The following is an 11,173-nucleotide window of genomic DNA, read 5'->3' as shown; positions in this document are numbered from 1 at the left end:
GCTGTCAATATTGTGTCGCATCCAAACAGCATGATCGGAACAGAACGCGGTAGAAACGTTTAAACACGTATTGTATTAAAACCACATCATCACGGCGAATGTTATGGGTAAAAGAAAGTATCAAGAAATCTAATCCAATCTATAGGTAAATTTCTTTCAACTTTTAGCTTGGTACGAGAATTATCGAAGGCTAGCTTCGGACGACGATGCCATTGATACCGCAGCAGATCGATTCACTCAATTCAGATTTTAAGCTGCTAATTTTTTCTAAAATCTCTTTAAAAAACCTCACAAATACTTGATTTTAGGCCAACTGTTCTTATGACAGCTGAATGATATATTTACGTAGTATCAAAAGCACGACTGTACCATCCTTTCTATGCTTGGTCTTCAAAGTAAACTGTTTATATAATTCAACTTATAACTTTTTATTTAAGAATACAATTTGTTATTTGCTATTACTTTTGGAGCAACTTATCCCACAGTCAACAGTCAGGAAAAATTATGATGATTTAAAAAACCAATAAAACGAGGGGGAACGTTGTGATTTGCTGCGGAGACTGCAACTCTACATTTATACCCGATACTTAGTCAGTATGGCAGACGCCGGACACGACAAAGAGTGCGTGCGAGAGGGAGGAGGAGGAGGGAGAGAAGCGGAGCGGACCGGAAAGGGGCGGGGCAAAGTTTATATACTTTATGGGGTCGGAAACGATTCCTTCTGGACGTTACACACATTCCATTTTCACCACAAATCGAATTTTGAGTATCGGGTATAGAAATCGTGTTATCAAGGTTGAAGAATTCGGAGGGGGCCACTTTTAACTGGTAATACTTTTTTCATTCTTAATATAAAAATATATTTAGTGGTATAAATGTCTGGTCATTCAACTTATTCTTTCCGCGGTCTAATTAACGCGGTCCATTTAAGGGTTTCAGCGGACATGCAACCTGATTTTAATTGATTCATGCTCATGGATGCTTTGGGAACACGCAAAATGTTGAAGGTTATTTTCATTTATGGTAGATTTATTAGGAGTCCTTAGATCTTAGCTTTGTTTATCTGTTTTATAACAAAACTACCTATCCTAAATGAAAAATGTATTTCTATAGGGGTTTATAGGCTCTTTTAAATCCACTGTATTGTGTGTCTACCAGTTTTTCCACACTTCTACCGAAACTTTCCATGGCGACTTTTGATTAAACGAGATAATCGAAATATAAAACGTTAGAGAACGATATCATTTACCATATTACAATTTTACAATTTGACATATTACAATCCAAATTTGGATTAAATCGACTTATTATTTCAACCAAAAGAAAGAAAACAAATGTTACCACTCCAAGCTCCCGTTCCAAGCTGCCGCTCCATATTTCTTCCTCGTCTTCGAGATATGTATATGTAAATCTTCCTCATTCACTCGTTCGGGTAACAGCTAGAATATTTATCACTAGGTATATAAATGAACGGAAAGCAGGTAAATATTGTAACAATTACATAATTCGACAAGTGTACCGAGACTCTTAACATCAGGACATGATTATGCCCGATACTCAATGTGTGTAACACACAGAAGGCAGCGTTTCCGTTCCTATAAAGTATATATACTTCATATCAGCATTAATAGCCAAGTCTATAAAGCCACGTCCGTCCGTCCGTCCCTATGAGCTCCTGATGAAGGAGCAACGACAGTATCCAGACTTCTGTGATATGTCACAGTATCAAAACTTCGCCCCGCCCCTTTCCGCCCCCACAAAAACGAATATCTGTGGCATCCAAAATGCAGAAATCGTACTGAATGATTATATCTTCTAGACGGCAGAACCTGAACCAGAATGAAGAGATCAATTTCATTCTATCTCGCTCTCTATCTTTGCGTATCGCTAAAAGGGAGCGCCTATATCTCAGAGACTATAAGAGCTGGAGAAACCAAACCAATGGCATTTACAATTTTGAGGTACGAAGATTCCCATCGAATTGTTAGACTGAATGAATGCTTTGACGGATATGAAGAATATTTATAGAAAATTACATAAAACTCAAATAACTTAGTGTACATACATACAGATGTATGTACATACATATGTACATACTCGTAAGTACATGGAAAATTAATGAGACAATGAAAATGTGGCACTTAATCACGAATGTGTAGGTTTCTTTCTTCTTTTATTCTCACAAACGAAATAAACTTATCGTGCAGATCAATGCTGGCATCCAACTAAGAGGCATCCAACTTTCTGGAGGTCTGCCATGGATGCAGTTGTTTTTTAGGTCGTCGACACCGCCGGTGTATTTGCGTGTGCTACCAATGTGTCTGGATACATATGTGTATCTCCCTTAATCATTTTGGAAGTTTACATTTCACGAGCTGTATTCATTCATAAGGTACAAATTGACATAACCTTAATGTGCATATCAATGGGAACAAAGAAACGACAAGCTGGAGGTCTGCCATTCACTTTGTTTCTACAGATAAATTCACAAAACATTCACTATTCTTCTTATGCGAGGGATTTCTATAACTTTCAATTTATTGGCTGGTGGGATTCAAGGGAACATACATAAGTGAAATACCAGTTGTGTTTTCATTCTTATTTCGAAAGTGTAAAAACTTTAACTAAGATAGAAACGGGTTTCAGTATGTACATATATGTTTATATATGCACATAAGTACATGTATTTGGATTTGAATGCTGAGTAGCTACATATAAGAGCGTTTATTTTACCATTACAAATGAATCGATGTACATATGTACATCAGGCTTGCGCTTATTTGTACGGGCGAAAAAAAAATGGGTCGCAATCAAAAGTCTCAGGGTCTACAAATTGTCCTTTTGTTATAAAACAATAAAATATAAAGTTTCAGCCCGATTAGACAACGTTTAGAGGTGTAGAGGCTATACTATATATTGCTCTGATCGGATTGCATTTTTTTTTTGTGATTTAGAACTTTAAAATACAATCCTGCCCCTATGCCATTCTGAAAGGTCGTTAAAAAATCAATATAATATAATATATACATATATAATATAATATATCAATATAAAAGCGACCGAAAAATGTAGTAGAACCATAGGAACCATTGGCTAAATATCGTATTTTTGAACTTTGATCTCGAGTCGCCACCTCTAAACGTTGTCGAATCAGACTGAAACTTAATATTTTTAGGCCCTAAGAACTTTATCAATTTAAGCATAAAACGTTTAGCTACTTAGCGACAATGAAAAATGAAATAAGCCGACCAGTATTTATATCAACCAAAAAGCAAGAAATCATTTAAATATAACTCTAAAAAAACTTTCACACGTATTAACCAAGTTTGGATATTGAATACTCCTAATTCAGCTGAGATCATACATACTTAATATTCCGACATAACTTATCAGGAGATTGAAATACACTTAAATAGATTCAGAACGTTGGATTTAGATGCTGCTGACCATTCTTAGGTGAAGAAGGAGAATTCCGGTGTAGCCTGGACGCCAGGTGGAGTATTGGTAGTAAATATAACCTCAGAAGCGAACACAAAGTAGATAGTACTGCTGGCTGAAGGAACTGGATGTCACTGAATCTTAAATGATACACATGGTCTTACAATCGTATGTGTGACTGTCAGCCACAGCTAAATACATTATGTATCTGGAAAATACAACTAAAGTGGATTAAGTTTCAGAACCTCTTCCAATTTAATAGTCTTTAATCTTCAACGGCTAGTTTAATTTTTTAATTTTTGTGTACAACTAACATACATATCTAATGAGTGTTGAGGTCTTTTAACTACCTTCTATATTTTTTCTTTTTTCTTCACTCATTTTATAATCAGTGGCATAAAACACATACATATGCGTGTATGCGTGTATGCGTATGTGTTTAAGTATATATATGTATGTAAATATATTTACAATTTTATGCGTAGACCACCTTAGCTTGTTTTATACGGATACATATACGAATATGTATGTATGTATTTGTGAACATGGAAGGTCTATAAGCTTACGGTTCGTCCATGTGCAAAAGGCAGGACAGGACCATAAAAAATAAACCCCTTCAGTTGTTGTTAAACAAACTCCTGCGATTTCTATTTCTCATAACAAGCATGGACTCACATACTCGTACTATTTAGAAGCGCGCAGATGGTTCTAACTCGAAAGTGGACAGAATTTAACGTTCTACAGACTCGTTTAATAATTGCTCAAAGTGCGTGTGGTTTGGGAAAACGGCCTGGTCCTTGGGTTGGGTCGTTCGACCATCAGCCGTGTCGCTAGGCCTGTCAGTCCGGGTAGTCCGTAGTCGTACCGGTCAACTTCGGTCCGGTCCGGTCCGGTCCGGCCCGGCCCGTAACGGACCGGCCGCCTGGCCCGTTTTCTGACATTTGAAATTTCTGATAGATGCGGTTTGCGGAGGCTGGACTCTGGCGCGCTAAGTGTTACACACACACACACACACACACACAGAGATCTGGATAGAGTGGACACGGCACCGCACACCATGGACCTTTTGCATCCTTAACCCCTAAGTGTCCAGAAAAGGGATGAAATGGCTGAAAAATGCTTACGCGGGCTTTGGTAAATGTTGCCACGAATATATTATGCGTACATACACATACATATATATATGTAGGTATACATACATGGGCCATTTACTTGTATAGATATGTAAATTTTAGATATTCTAAACTATATACATATTAAAAATATACCTATGTGTACGTATGTATGTACATGCATATGTTTGTTGGTGTTGGTAGTGGTCATCAGGTTTGTGTTGGCCTGCTAGACTTATGAATATCCTGAAAGAAGGATATTATGTAGGGCGCATACATCCGATGATAGCAGGGGATATTTCTCTAACCCATCTTTCAACAAAAAGGGTATTTTAAGGTTACACTCGCAAAACTGAGCGACTTGATTGGATAGAAACAGAAGAGCGAAACGACGAACAGGGCAATATCGACTAGATATCCGATCTTTTTGGGTTAGCCATATATCTGTACATCTTGGATGGATTGTCATCAGAAACAAAACAGATTCTTCTGAAAAGTATTTTCTTTGTGCGACAGAACTTTTAATACTGTTTGAGTAATAGTAATAGTAATAGTAAAGAAAAACATGACTGTAAAATTAACAAAAAATGTACCGAAAAAGAGAACTTTTGCTTATTTTAATAGGTTTTCAGATCAAAGTTAATGGTATTACATATATGTATTTCAAGTGGGTAAATAAGTTAACTTTCAATAAATTTTGAAAATAATTTACAGACAGAACTATATGGAAAGCAGTTTCTATTAACTTTTAATGTTTTTTGGAATGGTGGACCTTTAGACTGAAATACCCATATGTTGTTAATAATGTAAGACTAGGCGAGTGGATATCTCTCTGTCAGTTTATACTACTCTCCTACTCTTTCAGCAACAGTTAGTATAGTTGTATAATTGTTCGATTCAGACAATATCTTACTGACTTGCATTGTAAGCAGCGGCAAGGGCCGCGGTTATACTTTATACCCAGTACTTAGTCAGTATATATGTGGGCTTATAAGTCATAACTTATTGGAACCATTTGGGAGGTTTTTATATAATATATTAGAGTTTATCTGTTTAAGTTTTATATACATTTTTTATTAATATCTGTCTCTATTCGCACTCCAACACCAATTGTTTCATCCCGCTTCCCTCTGCTAGTGTGAGCAAACCGCAGTAGAAAGAGAATGCAATGAAGGCATGCTATGATGTTTACTGGGAAACTAGTATTGGAAAAAGTAATATAAATTTGTATACCCGATACTCAAAATGAATATAGGGGTAAATTAGATTTGTGGGTAAAATTAATGTGTGTAAGGTCCAGAAGGAAATCTCAGAGACTATAAGAACTAGAGCAATGACATTTTGTATGCCCCACCCCCTTCCACCTCCACAAAGACGGAAAATCTGTAACATCCACATTTTTGAAGTCAGGAGAAAATCAAAAGCTCGAATTATAAAATATTACTAAACCTTCTAGACTGCAGAATCTTAACCAGATCGAATTAGATCGCATAGGTGGATTTGGTAGGATTGAACAAGTATAAATGATTGGATGGGTAGCGTTGGGAGACCTGCTGTCAGTCTAATATCCTGTTTGAAAGATATAGATGTATTATCTTACTAAGCCAAAAAAAAGCATATTTAGTAGGGGGTACTAGAAGTTGTCTATTTTAGGGAACAGGTTTAAAATGTTGCTTTTATATTAAAGTTATACCGATTTTTGGTGAAGAAAACTAAATTTGGCAAGAATACGCCATAAAAAGCAAATCAGAAAGTGTAAAACACAACTGTAAAGAGAATGCTGATAACAAAGACTCTGATCTGACTTTGATGTTCGCAGGACAAAAGAAATATACAAAGCAAGGGGAGAAAAAACAAGGACACATTGTCACACTGCAAAAAATGAATATGCTGCTTTTTTTATTTGTGTATACATATGTATGTACATTTGTGTGTATGTATTATAAAATAAAAGAAGTATATCAATATACAAATTATGTTCATCAATATCAAATTGATATTCAAAATTAATTACTCAAAAATAATGATTATCAGTGAAGAAAAACGTAAAAAATTTAAATACAATCTCTACCAAGTAATTTTTATTATATAACTTATAATGATTACGTTTCCTGATATAAAAATTTTTCAAACTAATCAGATTTGTAGTTTAGAAGATATGATCACATAAAGTTGCTTCAAGTCGCAAATTTTTAAAAAATTTTATTTAAATACTGCATTTTTGTATCTTTTATTAGTTTCCTTTATTCTTTGGGGGACTTTTTAAAGATATGGTCAGTTGCATAGGAAGTTGTTTAGAAAATCTTGTTTTGCAAACCATCTCAAATTTAGGCTGTTTTTCAACTTTGACTGTGCCCAAATTTTTCCGAGATTTTTGTTGTATATTTTCTTTGAACTATTTATTATAAAGTATAGTTCAAAAGCCCTTTCTGCGCTTCGTTTAGCTTCTATACCGATTTACCTGCCACAACCTCGCACCAAAAACGAGATATATTTTTGTAAAGTGCAGTCCTTAATTGAAAAACTGATGAAATGTTAGGTTCTAATGAATCCATATGCACAGGTATATTCAATATTAGAATACTTTTTCGTTTCGCGCTACCTCAATTATGTTGCCAGCAAAGGAAAGAATTATTGAATATATTCAAGAACAATTCTTCGGCAAACTATCACTGAAAGTGGACTGCGCCAAACAAGGATTTGGAAAGACAAACGATGGAAACTTATCACGGACATTCTTTGAAAAAAACGAAATAGTTGCAGAAATAACTGGGGTGGATATTGACATTATCAAAAGATTGGGTGTCATTTTGAATATTTTAAACTGCAAAGAACAAATAAATACCCTCAAGCTGTTATTGGAAAAATATACTGAAAAGAAGCAGCTCCTAAGCTTCATAAAATTCTGGCAAATGTCAAATTTTAATCGAACATTAAACATTAATTGCATTAAACGAGGGGGAACGTTGTGAGTTGCTGCTGCGACCTCAACTCTACATTTATACCCGATACTTAGTCAGGATGGCTACATTGAGCAACAAAGAGTGCGGGAGAGACAGAACGTTTCGTCGGGCGCTGCTTGGCCATCCGATCTGATCCATATTAGGAAATCTGGTGGATATGGTCATATGGAAAGGGGTGGGGAGAAATTTTGAAATACACTTCTGCAGGTTCGGTATCAGAGGAGTGTGGATACAAAGTTTGGTTTCTCTAGATTTTATAGTCTGAGATCTAGGCGCTCTCTTTTCCGATAGGTAAAACCGCCCATGAAACGTGTGTGTTAGAGAGAGACAGAGCAAGAGAAAATGAAATTGTTCTCTTCAGTCTAGCTCTAGTAATGATACGATCTGGTTCAGATTCTACCGTCTAGCAGATACAGTCATTCTCTACGATTCGGCGATTTTGGTTTTTTCGTATCTATAAAATTGTGGATGCCACAGATTTTCGTCATTTGCGGGGGCGGAAGAGGGCGGGGCGAAGTTTTGAAATACACTTGTAACAGTTACATATCACAGAAGTCTGGATACATAATATCGTTGCTCTAGCTCTTATGGTCTCTGAACACTAGGCGCTCATAGGAACGGACAGACGGATGGACAGACATGGCTCAATCGACTCTGCTACGACCCCCACCTTCACCACAAATCTAATATACCTCTATACTCATTTTGAGGATCGGGTATACAAATTAATAGTAGGATCTTTTAAAGATGAAATCGTCAGGTGAAAGAAAAGTATCAGATCAGGCTTCAGATCCATCCTAATAGACTTGTGTAGTCTCTGCCTGATTAGGCCCGCCTGATCAAGTCAAATGCAATAATATTTCGCATGCAGATTATACGAGTGTTTACAGATCGATTTTTGTCGAGCGAATTTGTTTCTTTTATTTTAAAAATATTTGTATTTTCATTAATTATTTATTAGAAGTGTCTTATAAGTTGTATAAGTATATATATTAACAACCAGAAAGAAGCGTTTCTGACTTCATGTACTCCATATTTAATATCGATATCAGTCTATATCAATTGGTAAATGGCTAGCTATATGCAATAGGGTTGGATTGGTGGTGATCTGATAAAAGTATTAGGAGATTTAATTCTTAATTTGGAACATAAAATCCGGGTGCCCTAGCATAATCTCAGAGAGGCAGAGATTCCGTTTATTTGTGGTAATTACAAGCTGGCACGCTTCACGGTTGCTGATTCTGTATACATTCATACATATATCAGTGAAAATACTGATGCAACCATTTCAGTCAAATTATTGTAAAATGCTTAATCCTTAATCCTTGCAGGACCGATTTTAAGTGGGGAGAATACAAAACTCAATCAAATCAAGTAAACGGCTTTGGAAATTATATATTTATTCGAATATGAACTGAAATTTGATAAATGCAAAATTGCATATGCTGGTTAATATCAGAATTTATTTACTCTTAGCTCATATATTAGTTTTGTACATTACAATATAAAACAATCGAGCGGGAACGTTGTGAGCGGCGGCATGGGTCCCTCTATTACTTGTATACCCGGTACTCAATCATTATATACATATGTATGCATTCTGATGATTTATGTAACATATAAAATAGATGTTACCATAAATATTTCGGTCACCTCCGCCAGGCGGCGCACACAGGACGAGGAAAAGTGAGTGCGTGGAATGGGGTTGCTCACTAAAATTTCATTTGTTCCTTCTGGCTAAAGTAAAAACCCGACCTGATCCAGATGCGACAATCTTGTAGATAGATATTGTATAAAATCTTTAAAACGAAAACATTTTCTTCGCCCTCTTCGTCTTATACAACGAAACGAATCTTAATCGCTAAAACGAAAAAATAGGTGGCTTATTGATGCATTAACATAAATTTGACTCTGAAATAATTGGTCAGCTGATTTCGTGCTAACAGCTGACGCAGCCCGCACAGCAGCACAACTGTACGCTTAACAGCTCAGATTGTGTTCGTGACAGGCGCGTAAAAGAATATCTGGGTAAAGAGAGCTATTTGCCGCCCTATATTTACGAAGCAACCACCCTCTGAATGCCGAGGTTTACCGTTAAATTACATTGAGTTCCTTCCCAAATACCATTTTACCGTTAAAAACTGTTACAAATACAAAATTGTGGTAATTTTTGTAAAAAAAACCGTTTGCATTTCGAGAAATAGAATGCAGAATTCAGAGTTTTGGTCAAATGGCTTATTCATGGTTTATTCATGGACTTTTACAAACGAAACCCTAAACGACGCCCAATCAATCTAACAATACAAAAAAAAAAAAAATTAAGACGCATGAAATTAATCTATTTCGACTTTTTCTGACTTTTCGAAGTCAATAATGTACTGCAAAAAATGATCAACTTTGATTTCGAATGCCTAATATTTGTATATGGTAAGCTGAAGATACAAAGTGTTCGTGTCCGATTTATAGCTGCATTTATCAGATTTGTAAAGCTCAGTACAACCAGGCGTAAGATACTTAAGTTAAGTTAAGTTATATATAGAGAGGTATTTGCGGTATAGGTAGGTTAGAAGAAAAAGGGAGCTAGTAGTGGATGGTATGACCATGGTACGAAAATGTATTTGAGACTTGGAGATTAAGTATTAAGATCCAATTGTTGGACTATACATGGACTATAAGACTACATAACTAGACTATAGGACTATACATTTGTACGACTACATGGAAGTTCTATCATGCATTCTTCAAATTTAAATTGATTGTATTCAATGATTATGAATGACTAACTTAAGCACCGAGCGGCTTTTAAGTCATGACTTCGTAAAAACTTTTCCAGTCGTTATTTTTTAATTAAACTAAGATTTTCCATTTACCATATTTTAAACCGCTAAATACATACATATGTCTAATATCTACCAGTACAGGGTTTACGAAGGAATAGGGCTCTTATTGGAAATATAAATTTGAAGTAAGGAAAGAAGCTGGACACTGCGGGACATCTGGCATTGTTCGCATTTTGTATGCGTATATATTTGAATTTTCTCTTGGTTGTGCACCGTATATGTATGTACATACACATATCACATCTGTATGACGAGGGAGAGGGGGGTGGGGGTGACTCTGTATTTGGCTTCATCTACGTACAAGACTTGCTATTCCAGGTCCTGTCAAAACTAAAACGCGCCGTTGCTAGACCCAGACATGCCCAACTTTCGCTCCATACAATATCAGCAATTTCCTTCGTTAGTCATTCGTTTCCTCACATCTGCCCTGTTGTTATGGCTCCCACCGTCCTATGAATTTGGGCTCGTTCCATTAGCCTGTTCACTTTGATGCAGAAGTAGAAACCTCCGCTTCCAACTCCTAGGACGGACTAAGGGCCAGAACAGGGGTGGGGCAGCTCGGACACCGACGTCTGGACTAGCAACCAGAGGACAGAGGACATCTCGACGACGACGACAGCTTCTAAGCTCACGTATTTTCTGCTGTACGAGTATGCATGTATGTGTTCCCTTGCACATACACGGTCCAAGCATCGCCCGAACACACTTAGAGTTGGTGGGCATACATGGACACATAATGTAAATGTCCGCAATTTCTTTTTGGGAATCTCTTAGCTGCCGCTGCGTTCTTGCCATTTAGCTTGAATGTGAGTACATTCCC

Source organism: Drosophila pseudoobscura, chromosome 2 (assembly GCF_009870125.1).
Source record: "Drosophila pseudoobscura strain MV-25-SWS-2005 chromosome 2, UCI_Dpse_MV25, whole genome shotgun sequence".
Lineage (NCBI taxonomy): Eukaryota > Metazoa > Arthropoda > Insecta > Diptera > Drosophilidae > Drosophila > Drosophila pseudoobscura.
This window is presented reverse-complemented; position numbering follows the sequence as displayed.